A 22670-nucleotide genomic window follows, 5' to 3' on the forward strand; every position below is an offset into this window, starting at 1 on the left:
TTTTAAAGAAAGTTATTTAAAGCCACGTTTCAAAGATTCCAACTATTTTTATATGTTCTGAGCTACTCTAGGTTTTCCTAGAGATTAAGTTCCATTTTCTCAAGCCATTTTCAATAGAATACTTTAAGTTTTTAGTATACAAAGCTTATAATATTTTTAGACAATTTTTAACAGTATGAACTTAAGGTTAAAGAATAAAATTATGAAAAAATAGTAAAAAATGTTCTAAGAAATCTAGCCACAATTTTTGCCTCTTACCCACTATGTTCTATCCATTTACAGTAAATAAATTATTTTTCAGAAGAAGCCAGAAATAAGGAAGGTTTTAATAGTAAATATTGAGATTTTCTCGATTTTTGGCAACGCAATAAAAATTTTTTGGAAACACTGTACAGGCCAAGCACAACTTTCCTCCAGGATAAATTCAGTTGGCAAAGCATCAGTTGTCAGCGTATCTTTCTTTTGTTATTCAGAGGTAATTCCATGGGAAACTAATCAAGATGAGCATGGCTCTTATGAATGCTTCAGACAGTGAAATACTTTTACCATTTTCCCATACTCCACAACCCAGGTGGTCACTGCTGTGGAAATCTTAAAGCATGATAATGATGTTTCTTGTCAAGTGATTTATGACATAGAGAAATTAAGAGCAACCTGTTTCTACAGTTACTTGAATTATGGGACACTCAGAACCAACAGAAATAATCATCAATAAGCACATGTAAGAAAAAAGAGTATCTTTCCCACATAATGCAATCAGAGAAAAAAAAAATGAAAAGAAAAGATTTTACATAAGAAGCACTTTTTATGGGCCAAACATTTCTCTATGTGTTTTATGGCTATTAATTCTTATTGCACCTGTGTGAAGTAGGTACTACTGTTATTATCAGATTACAGGTAAGAAAATGTGTCAGAATGGTTTGGTAAGCTTTCCCAAGAAAACACAGGTACGAAAGGAGGAGCCAGTACTTGAACGTTAGCAGCGCCCCTGCAGTCTGTTTTTAACTACTGTGTTGTCCTTGAAAATTGAATATACAGTGTGATCATATTCACGTTAAAACATGAAACATTTAGGAAAAAGAGATGCTTTTCTCACTAGACTAGTACAGACATACTGATCTTGTTTCTGTCTTTCTCTGTTAAACTTGATCTTCCCACTGGGCTTTTACACCACCTGTTTACCTGGAATATCTCCCAATCTTTACATGGCCGACTCCTTCTCCATCAGCTCCTAGATAAATGTCACCTTGTCAGAGGTCTTTTCTCTGTCTTATATAAAATAGTGGCATTCCAATACTACTGATTACTCTTTACCTACTTATTTTAATTTCACCATAGATTTCTTCCTAGTTGAATTAATATATATAGTTTTATATTGTCTGTTTTTCTCCCACAAGAATTTAATTCCCTGGGCTGGGAACTTGGTTGCCTTTTCCTCCACTATTTTTCCAATGTATAGAACCATGTCTGGTAACTAACTCTTGTTCAATGAATATTTCAGTTCAGTCGCTCAGTCGTGTCTGACTCTTTGTGACCCCATGAACTGCAGCACGCCAGGCCCCCCTGTCCATCACCAACTCCCGGAGTCCACCCAAACTCATGTCCATTGAGTCAGTGATGCTATTCAACCATCTCATCCTCTGTCATCCCCTTCCCCTCCTGCCTTCTATCTTTCCCAGCATCAGAGTCTTTTCCAATGAGTCAGCTCTTCGCATCAGGTGGCCAAAGTATTGGGGTTTCAGTTTCAACATCAGTCCTTCCAATGAACACCCAGGACTGATCTCCTTTAGGATGGACTGGTTGGATCTCCTTGCAGTCCAAGGGACTCTCAAGAGTCTTCTCCAACACCACAGTTCAAAAACATCAATTCTTTGGCGCTAGCTTTCTTTATAGTCCAACTCTCACATCCGTACATGACCACTGGAAAAACCATAGCCTTGACTAGACGGACCTTTGTTGGCAAAGTGTCTCTGTTTTTAATATGCTGTCTAGGCTGGTAATAACTTTCCTTCCAAGGGGTAAGCTTCTTTTAATTTCATGGCTGCAATCACCATCTGCAGTGATTTTGGAGCCCAGAAAAATAGTGTAAGCCACTGTTTCCACTGTTTCCCCATCTATTTGCCATGAAGTGATGGGCCCAGAGGCCATGATCTTAGTTTTCTGAATGTTGAGCTTTAAGCCAACTGTTTCACTCTCCTCTTTCACTTTCATCAAGAGGCTCTTTAGTTCTTCTTCACTTTCTGCCATAAGGGTGGTGTCATCTGCATATCTGAGGTTATTGATATTTCTCCCAACAATCTTGATTCCAGCTTGTGCTTCCTCCAGCCCAGCGTTTCTCATGATGTACTCTGCATATAAGTTAAATAAGCAGGGTGACAATATATAGCCTTGACGTACTCCTTTTCCTATTTGGAACCAGTCTGTTGGTCCATGTCCAGTTCTAACTGGTGCTTCCGGACCTGCATACAGCTTTCTCAAGAGGCAGGTCAGGTGGTCTGGTATGCCCATCTCTTTCAGATTTTCCACAGTTTGTGTGATCCACACAGTCAAAGGCTTTGACATAGTCAATAAAGCAGAAATAGATGTTTTTCTGGAACTCTCTTGCTTTTTCAATGATCCAGCGGATGTTGGCAATTTGATCTCTGGTTTCTCTGCCTTTTCTAAAACCAGCTTGAACATTTGGAAGTTCTCGGTTCACATATTGCTGAAGCCTGGCTTGGAGAATTTTAAGCATTACTTTACTAGCGTCTGAGATGAGTACAATTGTGCGGTAGTTTGAGCATTCTTTGCGATTGCCTTTCTTAGGGATTGGAATGAAAACTGACCTTTTCCAGTCCTGTGGCCACTGATGAGTTTTCCAAATTTGCTGGCATATTGAGTGCAGCACTTTCACAGCATCGTCTTTCAGGATTTGAAATAACTCAACTGGAATTCCATCACATCCACTAGCTTTGTTTGTAGTGATGCTTCCTAAGGCCCACTTGACTTCACATTCCAGGATGTCTGGCTCTAGGTGAGTGATCACACACACCATCATGGTTATCTGGGTCATGAAGATCATTTTTGTACAGTTTTTCTGTGTACTCTTGCCACCTCTTCTTAATATCTTCTGCTTCTGTTAGGTCCATATCATTTTTGTCCTTTATTGAGCCCATCTTTGCATGAAATGTTCCCTTGGTATCTCTAATTTTCTTGAAGAGATCTCTAGTCTTTCCCATTCTGTTGTTTTCCTCTTATTTCTTGCACTGATCGCTGAGGAAGGCTTTTTTATCTCTCCTGGCTATTCTTTGGAACTCTGCATTCAAATGGGAATATCTTTCCTTTTCTCCTTTGCTTTTCATTTCCCTTCTTTTCACAGCTATTTGTAAGGCTTCCTCAGATAGCCATTTTGCTTTTTCTGTATTTCTTCTTCTTGGGGATGGTCTTGATTCCTGTCTCCTGTACAATGTCATGAACCTCCATCCATAGTTCATCAGGCTCTCTGTCTATCAGATCTAGTCCCGTACATCTATTTCTCATTTCCACTGTATAGTCATATGGTATTTGATTTAGGTCATACCTGAATGGTCTAGTGGTTTTCTCCACTTTCTTCAATTTCAGTCTGAATTTGGCAATAAGGAGTTCATGATCCAAGCCACAGTCAGCTCTTGGTCTTGTTTTTGCTGACTGTATAGAGCTTCTCCATCTTTGGCTGCAAAGAATATAATCAATCTGATTTTGGTGTTGACCATCTGGTGATGTCCATGTGTAGAGTCTTTTCTTGTGTTGTTGGAAGAGGGTGTTTGCTATGACCAGTATGTTAGTAAATTCATAAATGAAAATACCAAAGTGCAATTAGGGTTTGTGCTTTGGAGGGAAAGTTTGGACATTTAAAAATTTCCAATTTTACATCAGTTAGGGCTTGTATTTGGTTTACTGGTTAAGCAGTCTTTGTTTTGTGAGTTTTTGCTTTGCTTGCTTTGTCCATTACTCTTAGTCACCTCCCAGTGCTCACTCATAGGACTTTGACCCATATCTTACGTTCTTCATGAGCTCACTGCTTCACCTTCTCTCCATGGTTAATAATCTTCATTCTGCCTTTTGCTTAACAATTCCCACTCTGTGAGTCATTCTTACTCCCACCATGTCATGCCTGGTTTTGAGGTTACTGAAATCTGCAGACCTTTGTGTGTTCTCCCAGTGTCAAGCCCTGGATTTCACTTCCTTTCATGTCCGTATCTGTGTCCTGATTCAGCAGGTAATTCAACCTGCTCCTCTCTCTCCATCATTTGATGATTCACTTCACTCTCTCTTTCACATTTTCTTCTACAATCCTTTTCATATTCCTCAAATTTATAGAAATGACATGACTACTCAATATAGTAACATTACAAATAATGGCCACCTACTTAAGCTGGGCTTTTGACTCTACGCAGAGACACTTTCATCACTATCATTGTGATAAGGACATTTAACATACCCCTGAAATCATTGTCAAGAATAATGTCATGAATGCTTTGCAGAATTTTTATGTGTTCCTAGTAAGTTCCTATTTTTTGAATGGCACCTCTTTCCCAAAGCTTTACCTTTTTCAAGTTATCCCACCAAATGGCCTACTCATAATTCACAGGGGTCATAGAGCCCTTGTGCTAGAATATTCACCATTCTTCCCACTTCCATAGTTAGTCTGTGTAATCAAAATGAACAAACAGAATATATTCTATATGTCTTCCCTCTGAAAGTTTTATATCAACTTCTTTATTTCCTTACAACAATCTTGTGAAGTTAACACCATGGCCTTCAATTGACATGTGAAGAAATTCAGGCTGAGAGTGATTAAGTTTATTGCATTAGCTCATACACTTAATAAGGGCCTCAGCTGAGATATGGATTCATTTTTATCTGACTCCAAATCCCAAGTCCTTGAACACTGCCTCCCCTCCATTCCTATCCTTTTCTCCAACTAGGCCACATAACATCATTTTTAGGTCCAAAAATAAGAATTAACATATTCTGTTTCTCCCTTGTTTCCTCACTTCCCAATTTCATTTCTGGTTTCCAGACTTCTCGACATGGGTCTATGACTTTTGTCCCCATGTCTAATGAACCCCCATGTCTGGGCAGGACAGTGACATCTACGAGCATATAAAGCACCTGGTCGGTCTGTGCCTATAGTGCACGAACAACTCACAAGGCATGTCCTGCTTTTCCTTAGGGGAAGAGATGCTCATTCTTCATCCCAAGGGTTTTCCTCTGTAGTTCTTACTTCCACCCAATCACATCCCTTATTTTCTCTCAAGTAGATTATATCCTTTAGCCTATAATCACACTGAGGTCACTTTTGCTTAAAAAAACCAAACAAATAAAATTAAAAAAAAAAAAAAAAAAAAAAACAGAAGAAAGCAAGCCCTAAGCCACAACTTCAGAGTTTCTCCATCTCACCCGTTTCCTTCTATGATGACCAGGATTCTTCAGAATTTCCTGTAGTTACATTCTCTCTTTGTTCTTATTCCATTCTCTTTACAATGTCTTAAGCATTAAGGTTAATAGAAACAGTCTGATGCTTTCTCACCTATAAACATTCGAGCTGAACTCTGTAACATGAAATGCTGCTTGCTCTTCTCCTTAAAACTCTTTGTCTCTCAAGCTAAGACAATATTTTCTCTCCAAATTCTTCTGGGTTTTTTGTTTGTTTGCTTGTTTTTTTTTAACTGACTTCGCTTCCTCATCCCATTTCTTGGTAGTGGCGGTGGTGGTTTAGTTTTTAGGTCATATCTGACTCTTGTGACCCCACTGAACGTAACCTGCCAGGCTCCTCTGTCCATAGGATTTCCCAGGCAAGAACACTGGCATGGGTTGCCATTTCCTTCTCCAGGAGATCTTCCCAACCCAAGATCTGAACTTGGGTCTTCAGCATCGCAGTTGGTTTCCTGTATTGCAGGTGGATTCTTTACCAACTGAGCTACCAGGGAAACCCATTTCTCAAATGTTAGTAACACTTGGTTTATGGTTCTAGACCTTTATTATTTCTCATAGCTTACAAGTGTCCTTTGGGTTTGGCTCTTGCCTATGATCTGATCCATCACTTATAAATATGCTAACTTCCCAGTGGTTTCTTGTCCCCAGAACTCTATTTTCTATCATTAGGATGTAGCACAGACAAGTCTGTAAAATCACTGTCTTTTCAGAGTTGCCCCCCTTTCTCTATTGCTCATCTTGGCTAATCATTTCTTTACCTCCTTTACTCTCCTCATTTTCTTAATTCTCTACTTTCCATCAACAGCCACAAATTCCAGAACCAAATCACAGTCTCATTCGAGTTCTTATTTTCTCTCATCTGAATTCCTCTCCATGCTGTTTCTTCTGATCACAGGAAAAACCATTTCTATTCATTCTCTGTGTTTTGAATTTCTTTCTAAGATATAAATCTCAAAAATATTTCTTCTAGAAAATTTATTATCTACAGAATAATGTACAAATACCTTAGCAGAGTATACAGGCTTCTTTTCATTATCCTCCAACCACCTTCTCAGTTCCATTCATCCCTCTTTCTTCTATATGCCAGCAATGCTGAAGTCTAGGCAGTTTCCAAAATGCAACATCCTTTCACAATTCTGTATGTGGGGATCTGAGTATACATGCACCCCTTTTCATCTGGAACACATTTATTTCTCTCTTCATCCACTTTCCTTGCCTGCCATCTGCCATAATCTTGCTCCGTTTCATGATGTAACTACAAAATAACCTACACGAAGCTCTCCTTCACCTCTGTAGGCATAGTCACTCACTCCCTCTCACCATTTTCCTTACTCTGAAACACGCTTTTTTTGGACAATTTGTTTTGTTATCCACATATTACAACTACTCTCTGATGTGTCTCTTTCCTCCAGTTATACAACCAAAACAAGTTGGATTTGTCTTATAAATCTTTATTTTCCTAAAATCTAGCAAAGTAGCCCCAAATAAGCCCTAAATAGAAATCCGTTAACTGCTCAATCAATTTATGAACTGGAAATCTGCAATAGAAAATTTCCAGATTCATTCCAATATATTAATAAATAAAACTAAAAATACACCTCAGAATTATAGTTTATAAAATGAGAAATATTTGACATAAAAATCACAATAGTCTCATTTATACTGACCTTTAATAGGAACTAATCTTATAGCAAAATTGAAGCAAATGATAGAGATTTGGGCTAAATTTTAAAGTATGCCAGAAAAAGCTAAAGAGATTTTGGTAAAAGTCTAGCAAATAAAAATATCCATCTCAAGAAAAGAAAACTAAGTAAATGAAGGACTATATAAAAATGATCCTAATCAATCATTCATTTTTACAAATTTAAAGCAAAAAAGACCTAAGCTTGGAGGACAACTTTAGGGACTAGGCTTTATTAGAGGGGGAAATTATCAGCATTGTTACATATTGGAATAAGTTGTTCAGAAAAGTTGCAGAATTTACTTGGAAGCCAATCAAGATTTTATTCAAGAAGTCTGAAATTAAAGAATCCTTTAATAGAAAACATTTTTGATTCTACAGCTATAAAACACATGAAAAAGTCTGCTAAACTACAAAATGCCAATGTATCACATTGAACATCATTATAAAAATGTACTTTTAAAAACTGACTAAATATAAACCTAAGTCTAGAAGTGTACATAGATTTATTCTGGGTAAATTTAAAATATAAATGACTGATTTTTAAAATATTTAAATAGAAGTATTTAAAAGTTACTTCTTCTAGACAATAAAACATAAAAAGCTCTTTGCTGGAAAACGCAAAGTTATTAAAAATTGACCTTAGGTCTTGTCCACTTCTGATTTTTATTATTTCTTAGTCCATCTTTACCATTTCCCAATAATAGTGGACAGCATATGCTCTCCATAATATATTTTTCCCTGACGTAGATTAAACATTTGGGATTAAGTTTCCCATTTCTCTTTATGGGATATTTGAGGGCTTTTAATGTATATTAAAGAAATATCAAAGGCCAGATGCTCTTTTGCTTGATGGCATTTTCCATGATGAAGACTGGGCATGTGTGTGGGCAACAAATCATTGGGCCACTTATTCTCATACCCTTATTATTCGACGTGGTTGAAAAACAGACAAGGCTCAGATTTTATGAAACAGGTTATTAGCTACCATTTTTTATTTTGGATTAATTGCTGTTCCAGAATATAGACTCAGATTGTCCTTATCAGTTTGAAACATGAAACACCAAATCTGTTTAGAGGAATTAAGTTCTATCATATAACGGGTTTTGTTTCTGGAAAATCAATCATGCAGGAGGATAAAACTCACTTATAAATTCTCATTTTGGCAAAATGATTTAGGAAAGAGTGCTGAATGGATACCTGATCTTATTAATGTCTAAAGTATGGCTGCTGTCAACATAGAAGTGGATACTATGATTGTAAGATGTGAGTTTTATGTATATGAATATAAATGGTGTTAATAATAGCTGAAATTGTTTCTCCAGTGAAATTTCTCAGTACAAGACCAAATCAAACCAGATTTTCAGAAAAGCATAGCCTTGTTAGTGATCTGGAGCACTAGAATGTTATACGTTTGTTTACTTTGTTTGTTGAGGAGAAAGTATTCTCTCCTTTCAAGAAGAACTTATTGCATTTATCCCAAATCAAAATCTTGCAAGAATAAATATAAAAACTTTCATGTTTGCTGCATACTTATATTGCCTTAAATTTATATTACATAAAACTACTTAATTCTGCAATGTGAGTAGTTTGGGCATATTTTTGATGCTCCAGCAGCCCCTCAGATTCCCTCCTTAGACCCTCATTCACCCAGTTGGCCTCAGCTGTCCCTGTAGATGGCCAGTCCTGCCTGGGCCCATATGGTCCCATTTCCTGTGGAAGACTAGACAGCTTCTTGGAATGCAAGGCCCTCTCAGTTGCCAAAGTGCAGATAGACATTTAGCTCCCTACCACTTCTAGATTTGGATGAAATGCTGCTTTACAGGGGATAGGATCTGACTTTCTGAGTAGTTATAAGGGTGTGTCCAGGATCTATACAATACAGGGAGTGGAGACTAGGTGATACATTGTAACCAAAATTAAGCAAGAAATGGGAAGAAACCTGGCTGATAATTCCTTCTCCTACCCCATCCTTTCCTCCTACAAACTGCTTCATGCTCTCTCCAGTTTATTTGCAGCTTCTCTGAAAATCATGCTGCGCCTGCCCAGTAGCTCTCTCCAGTGTCTCTTAGAGGCTCTGTGTAAAGTGGCAGCCAGAATGATAACACATCCTCTTTACCCTTTCCCATCATCTCCCGCCTCACTTCCTCTTTACTTTACTCTCTGTGTCCTGGGCTCATGCCTCCCAAATAGAAGCATGGGTACTTACTTTTGGCTCTGTTTTCTAGAGAATCAGGACTGAGACAATCGGTATTTCTTTCCTATGACAGGGAAGGGTAGCTCTCCACTAAAATGTCTGCAGTGCTCCCTCTTCAAGAGTCTCGACTTTCCTCTGGGAAGTAGCTCAACCAGCCAGAGGCTGCATTTTATCTATCCGCCTTTACACCAACCTGTGGCCACAGTACTCACTCTCATCACTGGAATGGGAGTGAGAGTCAGGTGAGAGGCTTCTGAGCTCACAGCTTTAACACAGTTTGCAGACTTGCTGATGCTGTCTTTACCTTCCTTCAACCGCCCCTGGGGGATGACAGACCTGAGAGATGGCACAGGCACCCTGCAGCAGAAAACTGACCAGGAATGTTTGTTTTGGCCTATGGTATGAACAAGAATCACTCACCAAAATCACTCACACCAAATCACGGCAGATGCTGACTGCAGCAATGAAATTAAAAGACGCCTGCTCCTTGGAAGAAAAGTTATGACCAACCTAGACAGCATATTAAAAAGCAGAGATGTTACTCTGCCAACAAAGGTCTGTCTAGTCAAGGCTATGGTTTTTCCAGTAGTCATATATGGATATGAGAGTTGGACTATAAAGAAAGCTGAGTGCCAAAGAATTGATGCTTTTGAACTGTGGTGTTGCAGAAGACTCTTGAGAGTCCCTTGGACTGCAAGGAGATCAAACCAATCCATCCTAAAGGAAACCAGTCCTAAATATTCAATGGGAAGAACTGATGCTGAAGCTGAAACTCCAATACTTTGGCCACCTGATGCGAAGAACTGACTCATTGGAAAAGACCCTGATGCTGAGAAAGATTGAAGGCAGGAGGAGAAGGGGACAACAGAGGATGAAATGGCTGGATGGCATCACCAACTCAATGGACATGAGTTTGAGTAAACTCTGGGAGTTGGTGATGGACAGGGAGGCCTGGCGTGCTGCAGTAAATGGGGTCACAAAGAGTCAGACACGACTGAGCTACTGAACTCACTGACTAATGAGTAAGAAATGAAGTTCTGAAGAAATTATGAATTGTATTTGGACAGTGAGTAGTGTTTTTTTTTTTTTTACCTGAAATATCTTTACATTATTGTTAAGATTAAGACAAGGATTTTAATGTATAGTCATTAAGTGGCAGTTTTTGTGTTTGAATCTAGTTCTGGTTCCAAATCTGTTCTCTTAACCACTATGCTCTCTTGCTGTATGTAATAATAATAATGACAATAATAATAAATATATGTATTATCTTTGCTTTGTGCTAGGCATGCTACATCGATTTTCTCACACAATCTCACAATAGCTCTAGGAAGTAGGTCCTCTTATTAATCCCAAACTGCAGTAGAAACATTAAAGAATTGTAGCAACAAATAAAATGTGAATCTGGGATTCCTAACCCAGATGGTCTGACTTAGAGGCTCCTATTTCTACCTAATATAGTATACTGCTTCCCAGAGCATTTCAATTTAGGAGTGAATTTTAAAGGAATAATAAATACATACATTCAGTAAAGTTTAAAATGCACTGTAGAGTAAGTCCACTTCATCTTAGAGAAATATAAGCTCTAAATCACATGTATTACATTGACCAAAATGATAAACCACAGAGAGTCAAGCTTCATAATTAAAATAGTTTTCTGAAAGAGCCTAAGGTGAGGTTTATTGGACAGTAAGCTATTATCCATTTATAAAGCATCCTATCAACCTCATAGATTTTTGTGGTTATTAAAAATTATGTAAGATACAGAATTTATTGTGGTTAATGGCCAAATCTTGAGGAAATTATAACCAGAGAACATGGCCTCATTTATAGTAATATCGATCACTTGATTTCATTTTTTCCTTACAGAGTTTGTGTTAATCAGATATTAGAATTCATTTTTCCCTTTTTTTCTCTTTACTTTCTTTGGTACCCACCTGTCATCCTCCAGATTTTGGACTGTTTCTTTTCTTTGAATTTGTAAATGTATGATGAGACCACATGATAGTGCAATCAACGGCTGTACTAATAATCTGCCCCAATATTAACCATGCTGACATTGCCAGAGCACTATTATTACAAGAATTAAGACATTAATCACAGATTTAAAATGGCTTTGTTATGCTAAGGTTGGTAGATATATTGTACGCACCTCTCTTTTTATGATTTTTTTGAGCAGGGATCCAAATAAGGGCTTAGCACTCACTTTACAAAGATAAAATCATCCCATATTCATTTTGTACAGAATACTCAATAATTCATGAATAGCTTTCTGATTAAAACTGTTTTCATCTTTTTGCTAAATCACATCATTTTACTCCCATAAATAAGTCTACTTTATTATTAAAGTCATGCTACAGTGAATGAACATTAAATATATTGCATTATTTAATTAATGCTTATGCTCATTATCTGTATTGGAAGTAAACAATATTAAGAAAAAGTAAACAAATTACTTTAATGAAGCCTTTCATATTACTCTTTTTGACTTTCAAGGTTATGGCTGAATGACTGGTCTAAAAACGTTAATAGTTTATTAAATGCCTTGGAAAAGTTTTCTGTCATTAGAAGTAAAATTTGCCAGTGTTTGCCTCTGATTAGAAATATTAGTACAAGGTAAAGTGAAAAACATAAAAGTAGCCAAAAAATCCAAGTTACATAAACAATCAACATGTAGTTTCCATATTGAACACACTGGCTTTAGAGCTGTATGGTTTGAGGGGAGAAATGGTCCCTAAAATGCTTATAATACTTCAGAATTTATGTCAAAATTGATACTAAGTTTACTGAGTACAATGTGATAAATATAAAAGGAAGTAGTAAGGTTCACTTGGGCTGATTTTGGGTGGATGTGGAAATGAGATACCTCCTATTCAGAAATAAAGTTTGCACAATGCATTTGTTTCAGTAAGGGGCCACATGGAACATATATTCTGGCGTCACATGAAAATACCTCCCTGTTTGAACTGCTGCTCGCTGATATGCTGATATACCCATGTTTGGGGCACAGCGTAGTTTTCAGCTCTCCTTAGATGAATCACCCTATTTGCTTTCTTTGTATGAAGACTTCTTTACAAATGACCAGACTGCTAAAAGATCAGGTCATGGGAGAATATTAATGTATATTTTGAGTGAGAAGATGTCCTATGATCTACTAAATGCATTGGGCCATAATGATGACAGATTTAGCTGTTTTGGTATAATCTTTATCAATACCAGCATAGACCTTATTGCTCTCATCCATTTCATAGATTTTTAGAATAGGTTTTTCAGATAGTTTAACAAGTCTTATCTTCCTTTTTTAACTGTAGAAACAAACAAACAAACAAACAAACTTAATTCCCCCAAACTGTCTCTGAAAACTCTAACTCTCTTAATTTGAGAATATGCAGTAGCTGGGGCTTCCTAGATGGCACTTGTGGTAAGGAACCCACCTGCCAATGTAGCAGATATAAGAGATGTGGGTTCATTCCCTAAGTTGGGAAGATCCTCTGGGGGAGGGCACAGCAACCCACTCCAGTATTCTTGCCTGGAGAATCCCCATGGACAGAGGAGCCTGGAGGGCTACAGTCCGTAGGGTTGCAAAGAGCCAGACATGACTGAAGCAACTTAGCACACATACACACACAGTACTGAGTCCGCCAAAAGGTTTGCTGGTTTTTCAATAACATCTTTTTTATGGCCAACCGGGTATTAATGATGCAGGGCTCCACAGTGCCTATAGAAAGAAATCACCTCTTTTCACAATCCGGTTCAAGGTTTAATAATAAGTCTGGACTGGTGTATATACACACTAGACTTCGGAACCACCAAGAAACATTTTTAAGACCAACGACTAGCACAGTATGTGGAGCAATATAAGAAATCGATAATATTTGGAAAATAAATAAGGAATTGATTTCCCATATTTTATCATTGCTCACTCCCTTCTTTCCAGGTGAAGTGTCTTTCTCCCCCCTTTCACTACATCAAAATCCTCTTCAGCCTACAGAAACGTCCTCAAATTTCACTTCCTGTGTGGATATATTTAGAACCCTTTTCAGCTGGAGGTAATCTCTGTCTCCACTTAGTTACCATAAAACTAACTCATGCCCCTGTCCAGCCATTCTGGAGTTTTTATCAAAGTCTGCTGTTTCACTACGATTACTTGATTTATGGGTATGCTTTCTATTTGTTTCTAGGCCCTCAAATGACAGATCTGAGTTTGTTTCATTCTTGTATCTTTTATAATACCTAGAATAGTGGCTTAACATCGAGCACCCTCAGGGATATTTGCAGAATTAATACATGAAGAGATACATAAGCTGAGCATTACTCGGCACCACAGTTTCCTTGGGAAAGGACTACCTGTAGCTAGACCTATGGTTCCCCAGCATGTTTTCTTATATTTCTTTATCATGTTAGTCATATTCTATTATAATAAACCTAAGTATGATTTTGTTTCCCCTACTGAAACATAAGCACCTGGAGAGTAGGGATCATATATTATTAATCTGAATATCTCTAGGGTTTAATAACACATAGTGTGACATCTGTTAGGAGCTGTTAATAGTTCATAAAATAAATAAATGAATGAGTTCTCTATATTACAGAGCTTCTTCCTCATGAGGCAATCCATATATATATATTTTAACCAGCAGTGCATATTTGCCAGATCCCATAGCTATAGTCTAAGGTCTACCCCATATCAGGCAGATGCTCTAAAATCACAAAGTATGGGAGGTACAGGAGAAAAGTTGCAATTGAATTTCAGGAGCCAACTGAAATACTTTGCTGGTACAAAAATAGATAAGTGTACCTGAAAAATGGAAGGGGATATGATCCAAGGCCTCAAAGGATAAATCAAACTGAAAAATTTTGTTTCTTTACGATGTCTCTGGCACCGGATGAATTAAATAATACTGTAGCTGCTTTTGAAGCAAAAATTTTTGCTCTTGGACTAAATGAATTGAAGTTAGAAGAATTAATTCTTCTCCTGCCTCTTCCTTATGACAGTACCGGTCATTTTAAAACAAGTAACACCTGGGTCATATTGCTGTTCAGTATATATTTGTTAAAAGAAGAGCTATGAGAGATTATTCTAGGGTGAAAATGTTTGGAGAATACAGACACACCTTATTAAAGAGTTGCCCCTGGTAGCAAATCTCAATCCATGGCAATCTTCTCAATCATTTTCTTTTATCCTGTCTTCCAACCAAACTAAAAAAATTCATTTCTCTTTTTAGCACACAGACCTTGCCCATTTTCAGTTTCATACCATTGTTCATATTTTTTTACTCTGCTGGAATTTTCCCTGCCCACAAATCTCCTCATACTGAAATTATAACCATCCTTCAAGGCCTAATTCAAATCTTTCACAGATGTGAGCTCTCCTTCCTTTAAATGTTAAAAAAAAAAAAAAAGTCTCCTATGTTTCTTGTTTCATCTCATCCTATTTTTTTGGCAGAGATGCTATAAAGCAAAGACTATCTTGATTATATCTCTATGCCTTATATGTAGCCCTAACGAGCAAGCTGTTCATTGTAGGATTTCAATACATATTCTTATGAAGTCTTTTCCCACCAAGGCTTATATAAATAGCACAAACTTGATTAACCAAATGCATATTTAAATGAAAGTGAGGTAGACTGTAATGAGAAACTATGCTATTTGGATCAACTCTCCCACTGAAAACAATGAAAAGTGCTGGATAAAATATTTCTTTTTAAAATTACCTTTAAAATTGAAAAGCTGAAAAGATAGTGGGAACTTCCAAGGAAAGTATTTTTTAGAGGTGAGAATCTGAACCCAGAGAGAAAAGCATAATATCAAATCAACACAACTGTACCTTGTCTGAGGGCATTATAAAAAGATAAAGGCAAACCAATATTAAACTTGTACCTTTTCTCCAATCCCAAGAGATTATAAAGAAGACTGACTTTGTAGAAGAGCAATGTAAGAGAAGAAGGAGTGAATACTTCTGTTCCTGATAAGATATAGCACAACTGTAGTCCTCCTTTTATGGTCACATAACTTGAGAATTTTAAAGTGTTACATTGATCTAATCAATCACTGGACAGGCCCACAGATAATCTGAGGAAAATGCAAAACACTCTGGAGTAGGACACATTTATTCCAGACCTTGGAGAACTTCTCATGTTATTTTAATAACAATGACTAGCACAAAGTCAAAGGTAAGCAGACACACAGGGAAACAAAGCAACATGAGTGAGAACCAACAGAAATTGACATAGACTTCAGATGTTAGAATCACAAGACACAGAATATTGGAAAAAAAATGCCTTCTAATTTTCACAAAATAAAAGAGAGTTTTTAAAATGTGTGTGGGGTGTAATGGTACCTCATTGTGGTTTTGATTTGCATTTCTCTAATAATGAGTGATGTTGAGCATCTTTTCATGTGTTTGTTAGCCATCTGTATGTCTTCTTTGGAGAAATGTCTGTTTAGTTCTTTGGCCCATTTTTTGATTGGGTCATTTATTTTTCTGGAATTGAGCTGCAGGAGTTGCTTGTATATTTTTGAGATTAATCCTTTGTTTCTTCATTTGCTATTATTTTCTCCCAATCTGAGGGCTGTCTTTTCACCTTACTTATAGTTTCCTTTGTAGTGCAAAAGCTTTTAAGTTTCATTAGGTCCCATTTGTTTAGTTTTGCTTTTATTTCCAATATTCTGGGAGGTGGGTCATAGAGGATCCTGCTGTGATTTATGTCGGAGAGTGTTTTGCCTATGTTCTCCTCTCAGGATGGCTGCTATCCAAAAGTCTACAAGCAATAAATGCTGGAGAGGGTGTGGAGGAAAGGGAACCCTCTTACACTGTTGGTGGGAATGCAAACTAGTACAGCCGCTATGGAAAACAGTGTGGAGATTCCTTAAAAAACTGGAAATAGAACTGCCATATGACCCAGCAATCCCACTTCTGGGCATACACACTGAGGAAACCAGAGCTGAAAGAGACACGTGCACCCCAATGTTCATCGCAGCACTGTTTATAATAGCCAGGACATGGAAGCAACCTAGATGCCCATCAGCAGATGAATGGATAAGGAAGCTGTGGTACATATACACCATGGAATATTACTCAGCCATTAAAAAGAATTCATTTGAACCAGTCCTAATGAGATGGATGAAGCTGGAGCCCATTATACAGAGTGAAGTAAGCCAGAAAGATAAAGAACATTACAGCATACTGACACATGTATATGGAATTTAGAAAGGTGATAACAATAACTTATATGCAGAACAGAAAAAGAGACACAGAAATACAGAACAGACTTTTGAACTTTGTGGGAGAATGTGAGGGTGGGATATTTCAAAAGAACAGCATGTATACTATCTATGGTGAAACAGATCACCAGCCCAGGTGGGATGCATGAGACAAGTGCTCGGGCCTGGTGCACTGGGAAGACCCAGAGGAATCGGGTGGAGAGGGAGGTGGGAGGGGGGATCGGGATTGGGAATACATGTAAATCCATGGCTGATTCATATCAATGTATGACAAAACCCACTGGAAAAAAAAATAATAATAATAAAATAAAAAGAAAAAAAAAATGTGTGTGGGTGAATAACTGTAACAAATGGCATAGTAAATTAAAAATATAAACTTCTAGAAAGTAAAATTATAATAACTAAGGAAAACAGTGATTATCACAAGGGAGACTGAATTAAGGAATGAAAAAATAAATTAAGAGAAGTTATTTGGAATGCAATTCAGAGAAACAGAAAGAAAGAAGAATATAAAGCATGTGGAGGCTAGATTGAGAAAACATAGGTTTAACCAGGGGCTTAGAAGAAAACAAGTGAAAATGTAAAAGAAGTTTCATTTGAAAAGATAATAGCTTGGGATTTTCTATTAATAAACTACATCAATTAGAGCTATAATCAATTTCATGGGGCCTAACAATCCAGTAAGGGAAATAAAAAGAAATTGACATTTGAATGTATCATTGTGAAACTGTGGAAATATTATGAGCAACCAAAGAATAGTGGTTAGATTAACAGGTAACTTCTTGATCACAATAATGGATGACAGAAAACAGTGGAAAGCTATTTTAGATGTACTGAAAGAAAATTACTGCCAACTCAAAATTCTATATCCAGAGAGAATATATATTTCCAAAATGAGGGAGAAATAGAGAGATTTGAAACAAGCAGACATTCAGACAGATTGTTACCACAAGACCCTTACTACAGGAATTTCTTAGAATATACATCAACCAGAAGGAAAAGTAATCCTAGAAGGAAGATCTAAGATACAGGAAAAAATAAATAACATGGGATGTGGCAAATATTGAACAAATATAAATCAGTATTGATTCTATAAAACAGGATAAATAATGTCTAGTGGTGTTAAAATAGAAAAGAAAGAATTAAAATACAGACAGAAATAGCATATACATTGGGAAGGAGACTAGTGAATTTAAAAGATATTTGAATAGCTTTAGTCTTTAATAAGTTATAATTTCAGGCAAGTCATTAATAGAACACAAAATATATCATTCCCAAATCAATAGAGAAAAATATGAAATGATTAAAACAAAAAAAAAAAAAGAAAAAAGAAAGCAAGGCATATTTAGAGAAAGAAGCAAGAAACAAAATAAATGCATGCAGTGATTCCATTTTATAAATTCAAAACAAGATGAAGTAAACTATATTTTTAGGAGCTATAGGTATAGGTGGGAAAATAATAAAGGGTGAAAAAATAATGACTAAGATGCCATCTAAGTCTGTGACAACGGAATAAGCTATGATGACATACAGACAATTGGCACAGCTTGCAGGGTCTAGAGGGCTTGCAGGGTCTATATCTTGACCTGGGTGGTGATTATGCAGAAGTTTGATTAAAAACTTAAAATATACAAATTTGTTTAATTTATTTTACTGAAAATAGATTCTGCATTATTTTCCAGTGACAATATTTTACAATTTTAAAGTGAGTTACAAGTCAGAATATAGAATATGACCACTGTCCTTTCCTTTATAAATCCAGAAAACCCAGATCTAAGGACACCACTGGTTTTCCAATGCTCCTTTTCACAAGAGGGTCAACCAGTCTGGACCAAACAAGTGAACAAAACAAAGAGTGTATATAGACATTAAGAAGGACACAATTTCCTCTCTTGGTGAAGACTATCTTTCTTTCTGAGGTTTTATCTGATCTAGATTTGGGATTAGGGTATTATATGATGTCCTTCATGTTAGACAGTGAGCGCAGTAGTAGGTGGTAATGTACCCATTTTTTATTTTTCTCAGTGAAATTTCAGCTTTATTAAAGGTTCATCAGTTTGAGACAAAAATTTATATAGACATGAACTTCAGTCCACCCATTATTGATTCAAAAGCCATCCTACTCATTAATGACCTTATTGAAAAAGAAAAAGAGAATAGATGAGTCCTCCCTGAATAAGTCACTGAGGACCCAGTGCCTATGAAACTCAGATTTACACACACCAGCAAAGTGATTGTGTATCTCTCTTCAGGGGAGAGACTGCTTTTGATAAAAATGGGACATGGTTATAAAATGAAAGAATTTCAGTGAGAAAAAAATATAGTCACACATGGAATGTGGGATCAGGCACCACAGTCTGTGACATGCTGTATTAAACATGAAAGCAGAAAGTGTAAGAGGCAATGGAGGAAGATATATATGGAAAGTATATATGGACACCAGGATGTTACATCTATAACCCCAGATGGAGAAATGGCTTCATAAACAATATTTTATGCTGCCTATGGATACACATTTCTTTTTTTGGAGACTATACATGTTGGCATTCCTTGAATTAATAAACTTTTTCTTCTTTGCATATGTGAATCAATTCAAGTGCAAAACTAATATAATGATAAGCTATAATTATTAGGTTAGTGTAAACATAATTTCAGTTTTTGCATTGTTAAAATTTGCCATTTGATATTGGAATACATACTTAAATAAGTGTGGTTATATAATACATCATCTGAATGCACATTTCTCGCTTGATGTTCTTTTTGCTAATAACTTAGTACTTGCTGTTTATTTTATATTTATTTTAAACTATGGAAAGGATGGACAAAAAGCAAATTTGAGTGATTTTCTTATTGGAGTTCAAAATGGATTATAAAGCAGCAGAGACAACTTGCAACATCAACAACGCATTTGGCCCAGGAGCTGGGCCCACTCAAACTGCAGTGGTCTGAGAAGTTTTGCAAAGGATATGAGAGCCTTGAAGATGAGTGAAGTGGCCAGCCATTGGAAGCTGGCAATGACCAGTTGAGAGCAGTATCAAGCTGATCTTCTTAAAACTACACAAGCAGTTGCTGAAGAACTCAACGTCAGCCATTCTATGGTCAGTCAGCATTTGAAGCAAATTGGAAAAGTGAAAAAGCTTAATAAGTGGGTGCCTCATAAGCTGACTGAAATCAAGAAAATCGTGTTGTGACGTGTTGTCTTCTCTTATTCTAGGCAACAACAGTGATCATTTCGCGACTGGATTGTGACATGCAGTGAAAAGTGGATTGTATATGACAACCGGCAATGACCAAGTCAGTGGCTGGACTGAGAAGAAGCTCCAAACTGCTTCCCCAAAGTCAAACTTATACTAAAAAATGTCATGGTTCCTGTTTGGTGGTCTGCTGCTTGTCTGATCCATTACAGCTTTCTGAATCTGGGGGAAACCATTACATCTGAGAAATACGCTCAGCAAATTGATGAGATGCATTGAAAACTGCCCTGCCTGTAGCCAGCATTGGTCAACAGAAAGGGCCTAATTCTTTTCCATGACCACATGTAGCACAACGAATGCTTCAAAAGTTGAACGAATTGGGCCAGGAAGTTTTGCCTCATCCACAATATTCACCTAACCTCTCACCAACCAACTACCACTTCTTCAAGCATCTTGACTTTTTGCAGGGAAAATGCTTCCACAACCAGCAGGATGTAGAATATGCTTTTCAAGACTTCACTAAAGCCTGAAGCACAGATTTTACACTACAGGAATACACAGACTTATTTCTCATCAGCAAAAAGTGTGTTGATTGTAATGGTTCCTATTTTGATTAATAAAGATGTGTCTGAGCCTAGCTATACTGATTTAAAATTCAAGGTCCAAAATTGCAATTACTTTTGCATCAACTTAATACATTATACTTCATATTATTTACTACAGAATATAGTATATTTATTTTTAATAGAGTATATTGGAATATAATAATTATTTTAAGATTATTGTGTATATTTTCATAAACTAATTTTACTCCTTATTAATTATCTTGGCAAATATTACTATCCCCACTTTACAGACGAGGATTCTGAAACTCAAAGAAATTGAATAACTCTTTTCAGTTCCTAAGTGGCAAAACTAGAAGAGTCCTCTGTGGTTGAACTTCAAAACCCTTCTCCTAGCCATTTTGCTGGTTTGTCTCACCAGTGCATTAGCATTTGAAGATCATTCCTATACAGATTAAAATACCATTTACTCTTCTAAACACATTCTGCACTCACTTAAGCCCTTCCGATGCACCCCTTGCAGAAAAGGGCAGATATTTCCCCAAAAGTACAATGAACAATAATGCCAGAACACGTGTAAGGGGGCACAAGAGAAATTCAGAAACTTGAGCATAAATCTCTTTCAAAATAAAACCACAGTATCTTTAATCAAGGCTTGGCAATCATCATATCATTTCTCTGAGACTGGTATTGGTAAATGTGGGCTATCCCACCAAGCTTTTAATGCTTGGTTAGAAATGTATCCAAGAAGTTGACTAACAAGGCGATTCATGCAGTACAAACAGGAATCTGTGATTCTTTCCCCCATTACCACAAAACATAGTTAGTTACTGCCCTGAATTTGCTTTGAAGCCAGTGAGAGAAATTGTAAGAGCGCTGAAAATGGGACTGTACGTAAAAAATAGGGACTACCCCTCCAAAAAAAAAAAGGTTGACAAATTTTCTCTGAAGGTAAAATGTATTTTCAATTTACAACAATTCTGAAGCTTGATCTGGAGGCATGCAATGAGTGAGGTGACTTGCAAGGTTTGCCTATTATGGAAGGGGGAGTTCTCTTCCATCTGTACAAAATTAAGCAGCTGATAATTATATCTCCTGGTATGAGGAGATTAAAATAATAAAATAAAAGCAAACCAAAAGCTTTAATTTGAAATCTAATCTCTCCCATTACCCCAGCACATTCACATCAAATCTGCTCCAATGGAATTCTTCCCACCCAGCAGGACAAAGATCATCTTCTCAGCAGCCAAACTCAGAAAGGCAAGCTACTTTCATTCCTTCCTGACTTTCCCCTCAGAACTCATTCAAACGGAAGACAAAGGACCCGTGGGTGGATGGGAGTTGTTTTGTGCCTGGGCCTTAGGGGTACTTTATTTTTCTTAAAAAAAGATTATCTCAACATTACTGTAGCCAAAAAAATAAAAAATAAAAACAAAACCCTAAAACAAATATCCGAGGCAGTTTAAATTAAAAATACAAAGGACTGAGATATATTTTTAATTTATTCATAATTAGTTTACAGATTGGACTGCACTGAGACTCCAAAAATCAGCAAGCTACTTGGGGATAAAGGCTATTGCAATTATCAGGAGCAAGCCAAATGCTACCTTTTGTTCTTACTAAAATCTTCTCCTTTAAAAAAAAAATCTAGCAAATGATTTTCTATTTCCTATTTAAAGAGGATTACATAGCAAACACCACTAGTGGCTGGAAAGCAAAGAACTTTCCATCGTTTTATTACCTGCCAAATACAAATTAGCTCATTGTGGTTAATTCCTGCCAGGAGACCCCTTTCCCGGCCGCCCATCAGGCCGATGGGGTATGGCAGGTTGGTTTCTGCCCGGAGTCCTTCTTAATCAGGAGGCTGTCAGATATGCTGCTTGCCCACTGTCTCCGACATCGTGTGGCAGCTCTGGTGTTCGGGCAGTGAGGTTTTGAGCTTGAATTGCCCCAGTAACTAGCTCAGAATTGCTCCTACTTACGATCACTGTCAAATCAGTGGGCATTTGTGAGGCCTTCCTCTAGGTACAAATCAAGAAGCCCTACAAATTTCACTTTGTAATAACTACAGGATACAGAAATTGTATTAGTGCCATTAGATGGAGTCACAGAACTATTCAGAAAGGTTAGCTGGATGTAGAGAAGTCACAGTTAGACTAAGATAAAAAATCACTTTGTTAACTTAGAATGTTTCCTCATTGGTAACACTCTATATTAAGGTGCCATTTATAAACAGCTTATTATTATTTATTAATGTGTGAAGCACTTTATAGCATGCTAGATAGCAACTTAAATTCATGTATTAAAGATGCACATACATGGTTTAATACGATTTACGTCTTATAATATTCTTTAAA

At 36.9% G+C, this 22670-nt stretch overlaps 1 protein-coding gene across 1 annotated transcript in view; it reads right to left on the minus strand.

Annotated features, from left to right (window-relative positions):
• ARHGAP15 (Rho GTPase activating protein 15) overlaps positions 1-22670 on the minus strand; it is a 678501-nt gene that overhangs the window by 531962 nt on the left and 123869 nt on the right. The gene's annotated exons all lie outside the window — the stretch shown is intronic.

Source organism: Dama dama, chromosome 33 (assembly GCF_033118175.1).
Source record: "Dama dama isolate Ldn47 chromosome 33, ASM3311817v1, whole genome shotgun sequence".
NCBI lineage: Eukaryota > Metazoa > Chordata > Mammalia > Artiodactyla > Cervidae > Dama > Dama dama.